The following is a 19,080-nucleotide window of genomic DNA, read 5'->3' on the forward strand; positions in this document are numbered from 1 at the left end:
CAAACGGGGATGGATGACGAAAGCAAACAGGGTGCTGAGCTGGGGACCAGAGTTACAACTTTAGATGTTCAGGTAGCAGTTTCTTATACTTTTCCTACCAAATGTTTTATAATCAAATGCTATGGACAAGGGAAGCTATATACTCTCCTTCTTCCCTATCCATCTGGCACTTTCCATAATGGTAAACTGAATGGATACGTTTTCTTTTCTTTTTTTTTTGACTTCATAGGACAAAATTCTACTCTTGGGTGACAAGTACCAGAGTATCAAGAAAGTTTTGTATGTGCCTTGACAACGCGAAACGTCTAGAACGGGACAGGGAGGGGGGGAGGCGGCGGTGGCGGCGTGGCATTTGCTAGGTTAAATACCTTTTTTTTTTTTTTCATGTTTGCTTTCAGGATCCTCCAACTGGGAGTTTCTGGGGCAAAGGGTAGATGCCCAGACATTCTTCTTTGGAGCTGTCTCCACAGACAGCGATTGATAAGAGGCAAAGGAAAACACAAAGACCTCAAGGCAGATTTAGACACTGAGTAGGTGTGTGCTGCCCCATGAATTAGTAATGAACTACAAACCTCCCAGGATGAACCAAACAGATGAGGGCTTTTTTTTTTTTTTTTTTTTTTTGGTTTTATAAATTTCAGTTACTCTCCAACTATGTATCTAAAGCATAAGGCTCCAAAAAAACAAAAAAAAAAGCATAAAGCTCCCTTGGGTAAAGCCCACAGCATTTGCCTCATTGTCTTAGTAAAATCCCAAGTGAGGAAAGCAGAGTTTTATTTCAACTGAAGATATTATTTGACCTGAAAACAGTTTTGAGAAACAGCTATATAAACAATATCCAATCTATTTCCAAGCTGAAGGCAGGGGGTAGCGTCGTTGGTGCTGGGAGTGGTTGGGTGGCTATTTCCACATATACTTGGTCTAAAAGTTAGGACTATGAATTCTTCCAATATGAGCTGGTCTCCCACTGTCTCCAAGGATATGAAGACATATATGCAATGTATAAAGATGGCATTTGGGATGCTTAATTTACATATTCTTTGTGAGCATTATTATTATAATTATTATGTATCATTGTACAGTTTCATGTTTGAAGATGGATGAAAAAAGCTGGAGAGAGAAGAGACAGAAAATACATGATATGAAGATAGGTTAAAGACTTTCATTATTTAACCTGGAAGAAAGAAGGTTGAAACGCATACAATTAATAATTGTCTTCAATTATTTGGAAATTTATCATGTAGAAGTTAATGATAAATTGCCCTCCATTTCCAAAAGCAACAAGAGATGGTGTGCTAAAAGTGTAACAGAAAGTGTTTGAGTTAGAACTTCGGAAAAATAAATGTTATGAGACCAAGGAAGAAGATGAAATCTATTTCTTTCTAGCCCTGTATCGATGGACCAATAAGTACGTTCTTCTAAATGATGCAGGTACGGTGGGTCTTATCACTAAATCGGTTACATTCGGAAGCCCTTTCTGTCTTACACTACTTTGATAAACCGTACTCTATCAACCGCTAGCCCAACGTGGGCACAGTTCTAGAATACTCCGAGGTCCCAGAATGTCCCTGGTACCATCGATTCAACCTAAAACAAACTGACGATCCTTACAATTCCTGCCTGGTGAATCAAAAGTATTCTCCAATACTGGTTCTGAGTTGACCCCGAAGGTCCTCCCGGCAGTTTAAGAAGCAACGTTCAAAGAATCAAATCACAAACGAATCAACAATTTGTAAAAACATTATTCTGTTTTCTGTACATATCTGAAACCCCATTCCCAAGTGCCAAATCTAACTTTTCAGTGACTGTCCAATTAAAAGCGCCCTAAGACTTTGTACGGCGGCAGCAGGAGATGTGCTTTAGAATCTTTGACCCCGAAGTGGTCCTTGAACCAAAAACGTCTAGAGAACCCCACCGGAGTGTATGTGTATTCCTCTCCATTTTCTCACACAGGGGTCGGAAGGAAGACCCTTCCTCCCTTTCCTCTTTAAATTAAGGCCAGATCAGTAGCAGCCTAAGCGCGAAGGGACTGCAGGCCTTGGTAGGAAGCTGCTGGACGCTCTCCCGGCGCCTGCCCGGGTCCCCGCGTCCGCCCGGGGAGGACGCGGGCAAGGGCTGCAATAAGGAGGGAGGCCGCCAGGGGGCGCTCCAGTCCCGCCCGGGAAGCGCCGCACGGCTTCCTGGGGGTTGACCCGCGCACGAGGTCCTCACCGCCCGAGGTCCGCGCGGCGCTGCGTGTTTGGCGTCCCGCGGCGGCCGGGGCCTCCATGGACCGTCCAGCGCCCCCTCATGCGTCTCCCCCTTTCTGCTCGCGCTCACCCTAAACCCCGCAGCGCTCACCTGCGTCCTCGCACCGGCCGGGTGCCGGTGCGGCCCGAGCCGCTCTCGAGGGGTCGAATTCCGGGTCTGCAGGAGGCGGGTCTTCTTCGAACTCTATGTCCCGGTAAGGATGAAATGCCTCTCTCCACTTCCATTCGGCCTGTCACCCCACTGCCCGCAATTAAGGAAGCTCTCTTTCTCCAAAAAAGTGTCGCGTAAGTCGCGGCCGGGATGGAGACTCGCCCCGCCCCCGAAGGGGTTCTAGAAGGAAGGAGAACGGGGTGGGGGGCGGTGAGGACCACACACACACACACTCGCTCTCTCCCTCCCTCCTGCACCCCTTCACCCCACCTCCCAGCCACGCAGGCAGCCCCCGGCCCCAGAACGGCTCCTCTGGCCCCCACCCGCCCCCGCTCCCCTCCCCCACGGTACCCGCCCGCGCCCCGCCTTCCCCGCGCCCCTTGCGCACCTGGAAGCAAATTCACGCCTGGAAACCATCCAAAGGGCGGGAGGCGGCTGCTGCTGGGTGGTGAGAGAATCAAATTGAAACGAACCTCTCAGTCGTTGGAAAAGCATTTCCCCACCCGCCTGTCCCGACCTGCAGGATTGGTTAAAATACTTCTGTTTCCTCAGTGGCAATACGAGAGGTTTGGATGAAATTTTTTTTCTGGAGCCCATCTGAGGGCCTCTGAGCGTCTATACCGCCTTCAGCCTGGAGACTTTTCCAGATTTTAAATGGGGACTGAGCTGCTGTCTCACCAGAGGAGGAAATTCCTTGAGACCAGGAACAGGAACCCAAGGGAAAGCACCGTGGTAAAAATGCAGCTGGTGGGAATTAATGCATGTGTGTGTCGCCTACTGCAGGGATCAGAGATGGGACCTGGTCCAGGGCACTGTGATGGCGAGATGGGTAAGGGAAGGAGCCCCGCACCTTGTGGGCCCTCTGTCCTTGTTGAAAGAGAGAAGCCGGCTGGGCTGGGTGAAGCACCTCACATCTCCGCCCTAGGACGGTGGGGGGACCTGATGGGCTGTGTGAGGGAGGTTCAGAAAAAGGATGAAGTGCCAAGGCCAGACTTTACCTCCCTTGCAAAGTTTTCCCCCGGCCTACTCTGCTATGCTGGAGGCTGAAATGATTACCACCCTGACCTCCCTCAAACTATGTTCCATTTAGTAAACATTAATCTAGGAAGACCCAACACTAGAGCCAGCAAGGGAGCAGAGATGCTTATTGGGAGGAACTACTGCATCGTCATAGCAACCATCAGTTATACCACCAGTCCCTTTCAACTATAAGCCTCTTATCTTAGGTTGGGTGCCCTGGGAAACAAAGCTGGAGTCTCTTATTCGTGCATGCAGACAGCTTATTGGGCAGCCTCTGAGTAAATCAGAGAAGCTGCACTGGACAAAAGTTGAACTTCGATGCAGCTGGGAGCCTGACCCAATTCCATAGGGAGCTCAGGAGCTGGGATGGTTCTTTAGAGTTGTCCTGAATCAAGGTAGGGGGCCAGCCCTTTGTACCCCTGCATGGACCAGTCGGTGGTGGTGGACTGCGCGAGGGAGGTCATATCCTTGGTCATGGCTGGTCCCTTCAGTAAAGGGCAAGTCTCAGGGAAGAACTCAGCTGTGAGCTGTCACAGCCGATGGCTGGAGGAATGGCACCCCGGCCCTCGGAGGATCTGGCTGGCACACCACAGCACCCCCTCCACGCCTTGAGGGCATCCTGTTTCATTCTCTGCTGCTCTATGCACATCTGATTTTTTTTTTTTTCCCCACCGCTTAGGTTGCAGGGATAGATGATGGTCATACTACAGCTCCTAATTTTTTTAAAAAATGTGTTCCATTCTGAAGACAGGCCTAGAGTAAGGCTGGAATATCAAACCCAATTCCAGATTTGCGGGACAACTTGGCCCAACTTGGATCAGGTTGCCCACCCCAGTAACTGGTTAGGGACCCGGGTTCGATCCCTGGTCAGGGAACTAAGATCCCACATGCCACGGGGCAACTGAGCCCGCGTGCCGTGACTACTGAGCCTGTGCACTCTGGAGCCCTCACGCCACAACTAGAGAGAAGCGTGTGCGCTGCAACGAAAGATCCCGTGTGCCGCAACTCAGACCTGATGCAGCCAAATAAATAAATATCTTTTAAAAAATAAAATAATGTAGTGTAGGCAGAGTTGACCCTTGTCACAGTTATTGAGCAAAAAGAAAGAAAGAAAACCCCACTTATTCTGTTATATGGTAGGAGTTGAAGAATTCTAGTCTGTGTTGCTCTGGTTGCTTAATCAACTAGGAAGAACCTACCCCCTTTTACTGTAGAGACCATGGCGGGCAGGATGCAGGATTCAGGGCAAGGACGTTCCCTGAAGCTGACTGGGGGGTGCTAACACGTTAGAACTAGGAGACACGGAGACCATACACTGCTTCATTTTACAGCAAGAAAACGTGTTGCATACATGACTTGGAGTCAGAAGAACTAAACGCAGTTGGGCTCCCTGTTCTGTGCTCCTTTCATAACTCAGGGAAGATTTGGGTCCTGGGCTCCTCTGTCTGACTCTGGCAATAACTACATTGACAATCTGTCAGCCCTGCTCACTCCTGTCCCTCTCCCCGAGCTCCCCCCTGTGGCTTGAGGATAATGATATTGCCTATTATTATTGAATGCTGACCGAGTGCCATGCATCGGGCTAGGAGCTTTCTCTGCGTTTTCTAGTCTACCCTATGGATCAGGTGTTAGGGATCTACTGGATTGCTTCTCTTCTCTTCCCCTGCCTCTTATAAGACAATCGATTTAATAAAAGATAATCCATACTATGTGAATTTTTATAACAAGAATTTATTCATTGTGTGATCAGAAAGGTAAAGCAGTTATCCATATGTGTGACCATACGTGAGCCCAAGCTGTAATGACATTTTAAGGAAGGAAGGACAACCTAGAATGCAGTTCCCTTAATTGTAACCTTTGAAAAAAAGAGAAGCCCAAAGTGAGAGAATCTCTGCCTGTCAGGATCGTATTTCCTGGGCAACAGCAAAGGTCTGTGGGTTATGCAGTCCTCGGCAACTCAAGGGTCTATGGCTAATGCCCAGGTGGCAGCAAGGGTCTCTGGGTAATGCCCGGGAGGCAGCAAGGGTCTCTGGGTAATGCCCGGGCGGCAGCAAGGGTCTATGGGTAATGCCCGGGTGGCAGCAAGGGTCTCTGTGTCATTTAGTCCTGGAAAGCGCAAGGGTCTTTGGGGCGTGTGTTTCTGGGTAACAGCCAGTGTCTATAGGTAACGCAGTCTGTCGCTGTTATGTGACGTGAATGACATGGTTTTTCTTAAACACCCAGAACATGTTTCCAGTGCATTTGGCTACACCCCCTCTTCCTCGTGGAAGGACTCTGTTTGGGTCAGCCCCTCACCCACTTTGCACTTGTTCATTGTCAGCATGGGTAACGGGAAGCCCTTCTGGAGGCTCACACCACGTGGACTTCACCGTAGAGGCCCAGGCGGCTATCATCCTGTCCCAAAATGTCCGTGACCAGGCTCCAAAACCAGAGATGCCTATGTATCGTGTTGTGTATCGTTTTTGGTCATTAATTTACTTTTAAACATTCAGTAATTCTCATCCCAGCATTCTTCCGCCTTTGTTTCATTTACGGGGGTACCGTGTTCTTGTGCCAGCCGGGGCCTCACGTCAGAAATCTGAACCTCAGCCTTGTGGAGCCTCGTGCCCTAAGCTTCCCAATCCTTCCTTATTCACGTTTACCTCAGCCCCAGAGGTGCTCGCCTCTGCTGGGTTGCTACCTCAGTTACGCCTTCTCTTTTATTCCACCCACTAGTTAACCATCTTTTACCTCGTTAATAATTCTTTGTATTGAAATTTTCCCTGTTCAAATCACTTGTATGATTTTTGCCCCCTGCCTGGACCCTGACAGATAGATACTGGTAGAAATTCCCTGTTTGACTCACAGACTTAGAGAACAAACTTATGGTTACCAGAGGGGAAGGGATAGTCAGGGAGTTTGGGATTGACGTGTATACACTGCTTTATTTATTTATTTTTGGCTGCATTGGGTCTTCATTGCTGTGCGCGGGCTTTCTCTAGTTGTGGCGAGCGAGGGCTACTCTTCATTGCAGTGCAAGGGCTTCTCATTGCAGTGGCTTCTCTTGTTGCTCAGCACGGGCTCTAGGCGCATGGGCTTCAGTAGTTGCGGCACGCGGGCGTCAGTAGTTGTGGCATGCGGGCTTCAGTAGTTGTGGCTCGCGGGCTCTAGCACTCAGGCTCAGTAGTTGTGGCGCATGGGCTTAGTTGCTCCACGGCACGTGGGATCTTCCTGGACCAGGGCTCGAACCCGTGTCCCCTGCATTAGCAGGTGGATTCTTAACCACTGCGCCACCAGGGAAGTCCCTACATTGCTATATTTAAAACGGTTAACCAACAAGGACCTACTGTATAGCACAGGGAACTCTGCTCAATGTTATGTGGCAGCCTGGATGGGAGGGGAGTTTGGGGGAGAATGGATACATGTATATGTATGGCCGAGTCCTTTTGCTGTGCACCTGAAACTATCACAACATTGCTAATCAGCTATACTCTAATATAAAATAAAATGTTTTTTTTAAAAAAAAGCCTGTTTGAAGTAGGTTCAAGACAGCTGGGCAGAGAGGGGGCAAGTCAGTGGGAGGAGACATCTCTGAAGGAATTTTGATATGAAGCTGAATTGAGAAAGGGGTTGAAAGGGGATGGGGGGGTTGTTTTGTTTTGTTTTGCTTATTTAACATTTTATTATGGAAAATTTCAAACGTATACAAAAGTAGAGAGCATACACCCCATATATAAACAGAGTATAACAAACCCCCATATACCCATGCTATGGGTTGAAATGTGTCCCCCCCAAAAAATATGTTGGCATTCTAATCCTCAGTACCTGTGAATGTGACCTTATTTGGAAATAAGGCCTTTACAGAGATAATCAAGCTAAAATGAAGTCCTAAGTGTGGGTCCTAATCCAATGTGACAGGTGTCCTCATCAAAAGGGGAAATCTGGACACAGAGACAGGCACACACAGAAGAAAGAAGATGTGAAGACACAGAAATCACCATGTGAAGATGGAGGCAGAGATCAGAGGGATGTATCTACAAGCCCAGGAACACCAGAGATCTCCAGCAACCCCCAAAGCTGAGAGAGAGGCCTGAAGAGATTCTCCCTCAGGACCAGCCTTGCTGACACCTTGATCTTGGACTTCTAGCCTCTAGAACTGTGAGACAATAAATGTCTGTTGTTTAAGTCCCCCAGTTTGTGGTACTTTGTCCCGGTGGTACTTTTGTACCCAGGTGGGTTGGGTACAACCCATCACCAAATTTCCTCTCCACCCATACCCACTTCTCCTTCTCAGATGCTTTAAAGGCAACAGTAAGGGGGAGGAGACATCCCAAATGGAAGGCCATCCTGGGCCAGGGCCTATGTTGGGGTGGGGATGGGTGCCATGGTGGTCCCAGGAGCCCTCTGGAAGGAACATGCAGAGGAACTGGAAGCATTCAGTTGTTTCAGTGATGGGGAGACAGGCTTGGACAGGCCTTTCCTTGTGGAGTACGGTCCTCTCCACTGCAGAGGCCAGGCCGAGCCTTACTAACTTTTCCCTGAGCCTTTGCACTCACTCCAGACAGGTGGCCGGGATGTATGAATACATAATTATAACACAAGTATACAAATTCAACAAAGATGCTTCCTCTTCCTTCTCCATTCCAATCTCTAGACAGACCCTAATCAGTTTCAGTTGGCAGGGATGTCACTTCACCCTTTTTTGTGACTCTTGTCTTTCCTCTTCTACTGTTTTGATTTGAGCTTTACTACACTTTTCTTTCAAATACTCCCAGGTGCCTATGTACCTTGTCCTGCCCTTGAGATGGAGCCTGGCCTTGTTGCCTTCCCACCTCACCTTCTGTTCACTCCTCAATGCACTGTATCAGGATACTGACCCCCTCTCACCAGTGAACCGAGTGATAACCATCCCCTAACCTTACACTCCCATTAGCACAGCTCCAGCTTCAGCTTGTGCTGTTCTCTCTGCAGTGCTTGATTCTGTTGACCACTCCTTTTTTTTTTTTTTTTTTTTGGCTCTGTACATTAGACCACTCCCTTCTTGACAGTCTCCTCCTTTGGCTTTCCGGAGATCGCACACTTCCATGGGTGGCAGACCACTTCTCCTCCCAAGGGTCTGACTGCACTGCGTAAGACTCCCTTTGTGGGCCCCCGTCCCCTTGCCTGTCCAGGAAATGCCAGGGCTCCTCAGGATCTCCCAGACCTTTCCCCTTCCTGCACTGCACGCCCTCCAAGTAGACCTCATTCATCTCCATGGCATCACCTGCCAGCTGTAGGCCCATGGTTCCAATTCTATATCTCCGTCGTTAAAGACACTAAACATTGTATTTTAAATTGTATGTCATATATAGAAGAGTATGTAAGATATCTGTAACACTTTGAAGATTTATAAAAATAAGGCAAACACTTATATAACCACCAAACAGTTTTGGAGCTAGAACACTGCCATCATTTTAGATGGTCCCTATGTGTCTCTCCCTGATCACATTCCCAAGACTAACATTCCTCCCCTTGTTATACCTTATAGTTTACCACTATGTATTAATCCGTAAGCTGTATTTTTTAGATATTCCACTTCTATTGAACCAAGCTTCCACAGGTAACAATTGTAAATTCTGGGGAAAAATATAAAAAACAATGACCTGAAGGCACCAGAAAGCAACCGAAACAAGCAGATACTGGATGGGGGTTGACACTTGGAAAAGAAAGGAACCGAGTGAGTTTCCCACTTCTTAAAATAGATTTAGGCTAAAAGCAGGCCCCAATCCTCACAGCTAAAAGAGGTAGACAGACAGCTAAAACCTGAATAGAGCCCCACAGTCTTCCTAGTTTGAAAACTGAAAAACAGATTGTGGCAAAAGCTGGCGAGTTAAGTAGGGGAGTTCCAGAGCAGAGAACGAGAGCTGAGGAGCCCCAATCTGCATATATATCCTGTCCAGACCTCTGATTGACCACCGAGTTATGTAGGCATGGGGTAGACTCCAGGAAGCCCAGCTGAGGCTAAAAGAGCAACACTGAAATTTGAGCTGCTTTTTGCTAAAAGGGAGACCTAATTTGCGGAAGGAGTTCAGCCAAGTTAATTGCTAAAATAGATAAATCAATATTCTGTGGAGGAGCTGTATCCAGACTCCATATCACGTATTATTCACAATAACCAGAACAGAATCCAAATTACTCAACATATAAACAGGAAAATATGACCAAGAGAAAAAAAAAAAAAAAAAAAGCAATGGAAACTGACCCCAAGAGAACCCAGATGTTGGAATTAGCAAAGATATTTAAAGTAGTTGTTATAAGTGTGCTTAAGGACATGAAAGAAAATACACTAATGACTACTGGAAAGACAGTAAATTTGAGCAGAGTAATAGAAGCTAGAAAGAAGACCCAAATGGAAATTCTAGAACTGAAAAGTACAATATCTGAAATTTAAAATTCATTGAATGGGCTTAGCTACAGATTGAAGATGACAGAAGAAATAAAGAACCTGAAGACAGATCAATAAAAATTATCCAATCTGAAAAACAGAAAAAGATTGAACAATATATATGTATTAGTTTCCTATCACTGCTGTAACAAACTTAGTGGCTTAAAAACAACACAAATGTATTATCTCAGAGTTCTGTAGGTCAGAAGCCTGACACAGGTCTCACTGAGCTGAAAATCGATGTGTCCACAGAGCTGTGTTTCTTTCTGAGGCTCTAGAGGAGAATCCATTGCTGGCCCTTTCCAGCGTCTCGAGGACACCCACATTGCTCGGCTCATGACCGCTTCCTTCTTCTTCTAAGCCAGCAACATTTCACATCGCTGTGCCTTTCTTCTGTAATCACATGTTCCGCTCTGACTTTTCTATTTTGCCCCCTTTTCTGCTTTCAAGGACCTTTGTGATTTCTTTGAGCCCACTTAGATAATCCACATTAATCTCCCCATCTCAAGGTCCTTATTATTGCATCTGCAAGGTCTCTTTTGCCACGTGAAGTAACACATTCACAGGTTCCAGGTATTAGGACACGAGCGTCTTTGGGAGGCTTTTTTCTGCCTACTACAATGTACTTTATAGTTTTTCTCCTTTTTGAACTCCTTGTAAAGTGTATTACACTGTCATTCTCTCTCTTTTTTAAAAAAAATAAGTTTATTTATTTATTTTTGGCTGCGTTGGGTCTTCGTTGCTGTGCAGGCTTTCTCTAGTTGTGTCGAGCATGTGCTACTCTTCGTTGCGGTGCACGGGCTTCTCATTGCGGTGGCTTCTCGTTGCGGGGCACGGACTGTAGGCACGCAGGCTTCAGTAGTTGCAGCATGTGGACTCAGTAGTTGTGGCGTACAGGCTTAGTTGCTCTGCGGCATGTGGGATCTTCCTGGACCAGGGCTCGAACCCGTGTCCCCTGCATTGGCAGGCGGATTCTTAACCACTGCTCCACCAGAGAAGTCCCTGTCATTCTCTTTTGTGTACTGCTGCTTTCACTCACCATGATGTTTGTAACTTCCATGTCTGGTAATGTGTGTAGCGCTCATTCATTTTTTTGTCATTGCTATATCGTAGTCCATTGAATTTCATATACCACAATTTATTCATCTTTGTTGATGGACATTTAGATCATTCATCTTTTGGCTTTCACAAGCAATACTACTTGTACATATATCTTAATGCATATGTATACCATTTTCTCTATGTTTTATACCTACAAGATAAACTGTTGGGTCATAGAGTTTCAACTTTAATAGCTGATGTCGAACTGTTTTTCAAAGTGCCTCAATTTATACACACACACACACCCCACCCCTGCCATCAGCAGCTTCAGTTGCTCCACATCCTACCCAATACTTGGTATTATCAAACTTTAAAAATGTTCCCAGACTTCCCTGGTGGTGCAGTGGCTAAGAATATGCCTGCCAATGCAGGGGACACGTGTTCGAGCCCTGGCCCGGGAAGATCCCACATGCCACGGAGCAACTAAGCCCATGCGCCACAACTACTGAGGCTGTGCTCTAGAGCCCGCGAGCCACAGCTACTGAGCCCTCGCACCACTACTACTGAAGCCCACGTGCCTAGAGCCCGTGCTCTGCAATAAGAGAAGCCACCTCACTGAGAAGCACGCACACCGCAATGAAGAGTAGCCCCCACTCGCCGCAACTAGAGAAAGCCCGCACGCAGCAACAAAGACCCAACGCAGCCAAAAATAAATAAATAAATTGATAAAATTAAAAAAAATTTTTTTTTGCTGATCTGGTGGGTATGTAATCACAGCAACCAGTGTCTAGTTAAGTCAACAGAAAAACTAGGTATTTCAACAGAGGGAATTTAATGAGGGAAATTGTTTACAAAAATGTTGATACAGAAGGAAGGGCAAACTAAGAAAGATTACAAGATTAGTAATTGCAAGAAGCTGACACAGCTCCTAGGGCTGATGCAACAGGAGGAAGGTTGACACATCCTCCAACACTGGCTGCTCAGAACTGATAGAGGCGCACTTGACATTCTCTGGGAACACAGAAGGGGCTCCTCCTATGATGCTGTTCCTGCAGTTCTGCAAGGACAGTCACTATTTCTGGTACATTCACTGTAGCTTGTGAGAGCACCTCTTTGTAGCCGATGGCTCAATCCCAGTATCCACCCGGTCACCCTGGTCAGAATCCTTGGAGCCATCCTGATGCCCTCCTCTTCCAGTCTCTTCCCCACTCCTCAGCCACCCCAAACCCTGTCTGTTCTACCTTCCAAATCTCTCTAACCTGGGCTGTCTCCTCCCTCCTGTCATCGCGGACTGCAGGGACTCCTGACACATCTCTCTACTCCAGCTCCCAGTACTGGGTCTGGCGAAAACTGCCTGCCCACAAAATGTTTCTTTGATGATCTGAAAACAGAAGGGTTGGGGGCAGATGAACCATAAGATCCCCTCCAGTTAGACATTCTGGGATAAAGAGAGAAAGCGGCTTCCCTTTCTAACCTGAGTCAACAGGAGGACAGTGGTGGCCACACTGATGGTGCAGCTGGACCAGTTGTTGAGCTACTGAGATGTTCTCACACCTGCTAGTGAGGAGCCTCCGCGAGCCCCTCCAGGGACGCCCTGCAGACCTCCCCAGCACTGAGGGGTTAAGGTGGACCCCAGCCTGGTGAGTGCTTAAACATTTGAACATCACTCTGGAAGGGTGAGTCTGGGAGGAGAGTTAGTTTCACTGAGTCAAGGTCTGTTGGTTTGGGTGAACTCTATTCTGTGACTTTTTACATTAATTGATTAATTATACAGTAGGTCCTTGGTTATCTATTTTAAATATAGCAGTGTGTCTTTTGTGACTTTTTGTTTTGTTTTAATAGAGGTATAACTGACATTCAATAATATTTTTAGTTTCAGTTGTATAACATAGTGATTCAACGTGTGTACACATTGTGAAGTGGTCACTACAATAAGCTTAGTTACCATGTGTCACCTTACAAAGTTAATACAATATTACTGACTATATTCCCCATGCTGTACATTGTATCCCTGTAATTTTATTTTACTAACATCTTTATTGGAGTATAATTGCTTTACAATGTTGTATTAGTTTCTGCTGTATAACAAAGTGAATCAGCTATACATATACATATATCCCCATATCCCCTCCCTCGCACCCTCCCTATCCCACCCCTCTAGGTGGTCACAAAGCACCGAGCTGATCTCCCTGTGCTATGCAGCTGCTTCCCACTAGCTATCTATTTTACATTTGGTAGTGGATATATGTCATTTTGTGACTTTTAAAGTCTAAATGAAATGAGGTGAAAACCCAGACTCCCTGGGCAAAAGGGAAGCTGTGGGTATTCTCAGAAGGGGCTTGCTATTTAGCCCCTCAAAGAAGGGGCTTGGGCTTAGTTGCTCCGTAGCATGTGGGATCTTCCCGGACCAGGGCTTCCCTGGTGGCGCATTGGTTGAGAGTCCGCCTGCCGATGCAGGGGACACGGGTTCGTGCCCCGGTCCGGGAGGGTCCCGCATCCCACGGAGCCGCTGGGCCCGTGAGCCATGGCTGCTGAGCCTGCGCGTCCGGAGCCTGTGCTCCGCAACGGGAGAGGCCACAGCAGTGAGAGGCCCGCGTACTGCAAAAAAAAAAAAAAGTTTCCTTGCCTTGTTTGTGGCAAGGAAACAGAGAGCAGAGTCAATTCCCTCCATCTCATCAGTCACCTTGGGGCTCTAAGGAAACAGGTCAGGCCCTGCCTCAGGGCAGGAAGGCGGGGGGAGGAGGGAACAGCTGGCTTGGCAGACGGTGCTTAGGCCTCTGTGCTTCAGGCCCGTAGGACAGGGCAGGCTGGCAGCCAACTCAGCCTAAGGACAGCAGGGCAGACGCAGCTTTTGTGACTACACGTAGTGGAGTGACAGAGTGTATTAGCAGCCCTGAGCTCAGGTTTCAGCAAAGGCTTTTAATAGCTCCGGAGGGTTTGCCAAGCTGCCCTGGACTATGTCACTTACTCTGAAGCTACTTGCCCAGGGCCAGGCACACCACAGGGACCCAGCATTTCTGTCCATCCCCACCTTCAGGCATTCAAGTAGCCCTCGCCGAGACCCCGGGCACACCAGCCCCTCAGTCCGACCAGGTTGGGCCAACACCCGTCACTGTTTCAGTTGGCTCTGGCTATACCCTATGTCCCCTAAGTTACAACCAGCATCCCTGAATCCGTGCCCAAACCAAAGAGGATCTGCTGTCCTGAAGCCTCAGGAGTGTGCGGGCGCTCCCTCCACGCAGAGCCCCGTCTTCAGGGGGTGGAGGGGGGAACTGCCCTGAGCCCATGAGGGTCACCCTCTGTCAGGGCCCCCGTGACAGGGTGTGTATTTGTGTAGAGTAGGGAACTCCCTAACGTTTTTTTCTAACGGTGTGAAACTACCTGACCCACAGGGGACTGAAAATGAGATATGCGCAACGTCCCACACAGAGACTGACCCACAAAACTGGAGACCAGAGGCCCACTCTCCGGGCACTCTAAGGAACTAAAAAGAAAAATACAATTTTTGAGGTGCACTGGTTTTCCGAGGTTATGTATCATTCCTTATTCTTTCATTTATTAATTCATTTAACAAACAAACTTCCAAGCTCCTTTCACGTGCCATAGCTGTTCCAGTAAACCTACTGCTGTGTAACCATCCACCCAAGACTTAATGACAAAGGCCTTTCTGCGGATGACTCAACTCTACAAGTGAAATAAGAAAAGATGGCTGATTTGACTACATAAAAATTTAAAAACTTCTGTGTGGCAATAGATTCAAATGACAAGCATTTAGGAAAAAAATATGCAACTCATATCACAAAAAAAGAACTAATCTCTCAAATAATTAAGAGTTCTAAGAAATGGGGGGGGGGGGGAATAGCAAAAATAGAGACAGCACATTCTAAAAACACAAATGGCCCTTAAGTTCATAAAGAGATCAAGCCCATTAACCCAAAAAGAGAACTTCTAATTATAAGTACCCTGTGATACAATTTCTCATCTATCAGACTGACATAAATTCAAAAGCTGGATACTGGCCCCCTCTGTCAAGGCCACAGGGGAGTAGGCAGGCTTGTCCAGCACAGGTAGAGGGCAGAATGAGACAGTCTGGCGATGTGGAAGCATCCAGCAACATCACGGTTGTGTTAGCCTTTGCTCCAGTTCTCCCTCCTCTGGGAGATTAACTTACAGTGATCCCTGACCGTGGTATACTATGCAGCATTGCTGTGAAGCAAAAAAATGGGAAACATTTCTTTTGAGAGTCAATTTTCTCTCCGTAAGGGACAGATAAATAAAACTGTGGCTTATTCACACAGTTGAAGACTACATAAGTATAAAAATAGCATGAGGAAACATGTTTTTTTTTAATGAATGTGGACAAAGCTCAAGGATATACTGCTAAGGCACAGAATAGTGAGTATAGCAAGCTATTCCTAGTGCCAGAAAAGTGGGAAGATTTGCCCACACGTACATTACAAACAAAAAACAAAAAACCCCACGGGGCTTCCCTGGTGGCACAGTGGTTGAGAGTCCGCCTGCCGATGCAGGGGACACGGGTTCGTGCCCCGGTCCGGGAAGATCCCACATGCCGCGGAGCCTGCGCGTCCGGAGCCTGTGCTCCGCAACGGGAGAGGCCACAACAGTGAGAGGCCCGCGTACCGCAAAAAAAAAAAAAACCCACGAAGAATACTAAGAAATTAATAGAAGTTTCCTGAAGTGAGTGGTGGGAGTGGGTTGGCCAGGGATGGGGTGAAAACAAGATACCCCACTGCACACCTTCTTGTGTGTTTCTTCTTTGAACTACATGAGTGTGTTATCTCTTTAAAAAATTAAATATGCATAACTCAATGAGAAGGAAATATACCATGTCGAGTTATATGGGACACAGCTAAAATCGTCTTTAGAAGTTTAAAGCTTTAAATACATTGAATAGGATACAAGGGGGAAACTTTTTTTTTAGTTAAAGAAAGTTGGAACAGAGCAAAACAAGCTTGTTAATAATGGCTGTACATTTCACAGTGCAACACACAGGCTATATTATATTTAATCAAATTAAACTATAAGTCAAGTTTCTTGTCAGGGTTGTTTTTTCTTTAATGAAACTCTTAAGTTTTGGTATAATTTTAACTCAGAAAAAGTTGCAGAGGTACTACAGAATTTCCTCTATGCCCTTCACCTAGTTTCCTGTGATGTTAATGCCTTGCATAACCATGATACAAAGCTAGAAATTAACATTGGTACATTACTGTGAACTAAACTCTAGATTTTAGATTTTTCCAAGAATGTCCCTTTCCTGTTCCAGGATCCAATCCAGGATACCACACTGCATTTAGTATCAAGGATTGCTTTTATTTCATAAACTTAGCCGAGGGACTTTCCTCTTGCTGATGAAGGAGGAACTCCTGGGCACATTTCTGGCTCTCACTTATTAATCCCTTCCCACCTCTCTGGATGTGGTCACTATTTTAACCTGAGGAACATAGCAAGGTAGTAAGGACGTAAGACCTTAAGACTTACTCCCTGACTTCCCGCACTGTGTGCTGCTGCTTTGGTGAGCCCAGAGGGACGGGCTGGGAGGGAATGTTCTTTGTAATTCTCAGCCAATTCAGTCGGCAGAAGTTGACTGAGCCTCAAACTGTGTGCAAGGTACTCTGGTAGATGCTAAGGGGGAAAACAGAGTTGAGTAAGACCTTTTCCTAGTTTTAGGAGCTGACCCACCCAGGAAGTGGACCCAGTTGAATACAACACCAGACAGGGGGTCAGAGGCAGCATACCAGCAGCAAAAACAAGAGATGGGGAGATGCATCCCACCTGAGAGGACTGAAGAGGGCTTCCTGGAGCAGGAGACTTTCGAACCATGCCTTGAAAGAAGGGTAGGGTTTCAAGGGTTGGCAAAGGGGAACGGAATTCTGGACCGAAGAGATGGTATAAGCAAAGGTGCAGCAGCGTGAAAATGTGGGCACATGCAGAGAACCAGTAGCCCGGGATTCCTGGTGCTGGATATGTGTGTTAAAAGGAGGGAGACTGACCTCAGGGAGGGCCTCCAGTGCTGGGCAGGAGATCCACCTCCCTCCAGAGGGTAGTGATGCCAAAGGTCAGAGCTGCAGCCATGCTGTAGGGTGAGCTGGTGGCAATGGGATACGTGGGGTGGAGCAGGGGGCCTGGGGGAAGGGATTTCTCTTGTCTTCCTGGGGTGATGGGCACCCAGCCCAGGGGGGGGTCACTGGAATGGAAGGGGGCAGAGGCAGGCAGGGAAAGGCTGCGGTGGGATCACGGTCAGGATGTGAATGTGAGGATGAGGAAGGAGGCGGAGGTGGGTGACTGAGGCGAGCCTGAGGGACAGAGATGAGGCAGCGGATATGGTCTGTGCTGAAGGGGCCGGTTGGGCTGAGGGAATTTGAGGTCAAATGTGCTAGAAGTCCCCACTCAGAGGTCAGGCTGGATCCTGGTGCCAGGTATAAATGTGGCATCATCCATGAAGAGGTGGCAGTGTGTCCCCAGGGCAGAGGAGGAAGGAGCCTCTTCACAGGGGCCATGTCCCCATTACTTCCGTCAGCTAAAAAAATATATTCACAACCTAAAAGTTGAGAGTTATGTTTTATTCGGTGGGAATTTTTTAGGACTTCAAGCCTGGGAGGCAGCATCTCAAGTAACCCTGAGAGAACTGCTCCGAGGAGGTGAGGGGTGGGGGGACCCAGGATAGATGGGAGTTTTGCAACAAAGGGCAGGTAGTCTGAACATCAAAAGATTATTGTTAATTAAAGAAAACCAGGGACTTCCCTGGTGTTCCAGTGGCTAGGGCTCCGCGCTCCCAATGCAGGGGGCCCGGGTTTGATCCCAGGTCGGGGAACTAGATCCCGCATGCCGCAAGGAAGATCGCACATGAGGCAACTTGAAAAAAAAAAAAAAAAGATCCCGCATGCTGCAAGGAAGATCCCGCATGTGGCAACGAAGAGCCCTCGTGCTGCAACTAAGACGCAGCGCAGCCAAATAAATAAATATTAAAAAAAAATAAAATAAAAAATAAAACCAGATATCTCAAGTTAAGGAATTCAGTACTTTCCTGTGTATGGGAAGATGCAAGAGTCTGGGCTCACTGAGATTATTCCTTTGATACACAACCTCAGCTATCTGGGGCCAGTATCCCGTGTTTTCACATTCTGAGTTTCCTCAGGGCTCACCATAGGGAGTGGCTGCAGTCTGATGGCTGCTAGATGGCAGGTGTTCTTTCCTTCCTAAGTCCGCTTAGGACTCACCAGCTCACCACTGGCTGTGGCTGCAACTGCTGATGAACTGTGACATATAGCGGTCAATATTCCATTGATCACTTCTGTCACCTCAGGATCTGTGACCCCCTGCATAACTTGTCAAGGAAGCCAAAGCATTTCTGGAACTCATGGACACCACTGTGCATGTAACCACCTAGAGATGGTCTCGTCAACCCCAGCTCCCAGCCTCCCCAGACCCCCACCACTCAGTAAGGTCCAAAATCCTTAGCTCCACACTCAGACCCATCCTCACCCTTATCCACATTTTCCAGCCACCAACTTTCCCTGCATTGTGACCCGCCCCCCAGCATGTCCACCAGCCCTGTCTTCAGGACCAGGGTCTCTGATCACCTCCCCCCCCGCCCCCGCACACACACACCCCAGGGAGAATTTACTGTACAGCTCTCTCTCCAGCCCTCAGCCGGCTGGATTCTGGTTCCAGTTAGGAGCTCTGCTGGACTGTGACCCCTCAGGGACCACATGGATTCTCTCCTAGGCCTTCCAACTAGCAAATGGTGCTGAGTGAATAGGAAATATTTTCCCTTACTTGTCCTAGACTAGCCACTTTCAGAGACTCAAAGGATGCACACTACAGTGCCTTTATTATAGGATTTAGCACCCCAAACATCCCCTTGGGGTACTTGATCCTCTCCAGGCTCAATCGTCTATAACCCTTCTTCACATGGGGGGTTCCTCATGTTCCCAATTTATACATTCATTCCTTCACCCATACAACAACTATTAAGGCTGGCTCATGCCAGGCAGGGTGAGGACCCCAGGACACAGTGAGAACACGGTGGACGCAACCCCTCCTTCCAGGAGGACATTAAACCACTAAATAAAGAGTCACCCCACCTTTAGGCCTACGGTACTGGTCAGTGAGGACCCACGGGGTGCCCCGCTCGCTGGGGCAGCTCCTGGGCCTTCGCCAGCTCCTGGTCCCGCGCAGGGGCAGGGGTGGCCATG

General features: G+C 47.7%; 1 long non-coding RNA gene across 1 annotated transcript; it reads left to right on the top strand.

The window, feature by feature from the left end:
• Positions 1-2,174: 2,174 nt before the first annotated feature.
• LOC113621109 (uncharacterized) lies at positions 2,175-7,588 on the top strand. The gene is made up of 2 exons (XR_003433028.1): positions 2,175-2,443; positions 7,318-7,588. It is a non-coding gene; the product is annotated as an uncharacterized LOC113621109 (long non-coding RNA).
• The last annotated feature ends 11,492 nt before the right edge of the window (positions 7,589-19,080 follow it).

Source organism: Aethalodelphis obliquidens, unplaced genomic scaffold (assembly GCF_003676395.1).
Source record: "Aethalodelphis obliquidens isolate GAN/ISIS:26980383/991018 unplaced genomic scaffold, ASM367639v1 scaffold8, whole genome shotgun sequence".
NCBI classification, from domain to species: Eukaryota; Metazoa; Chordata; class Mammalia; order Artiodactyla; family Delphinidae; genus Aethalodelphis; species Aethalodelphis obliquidens.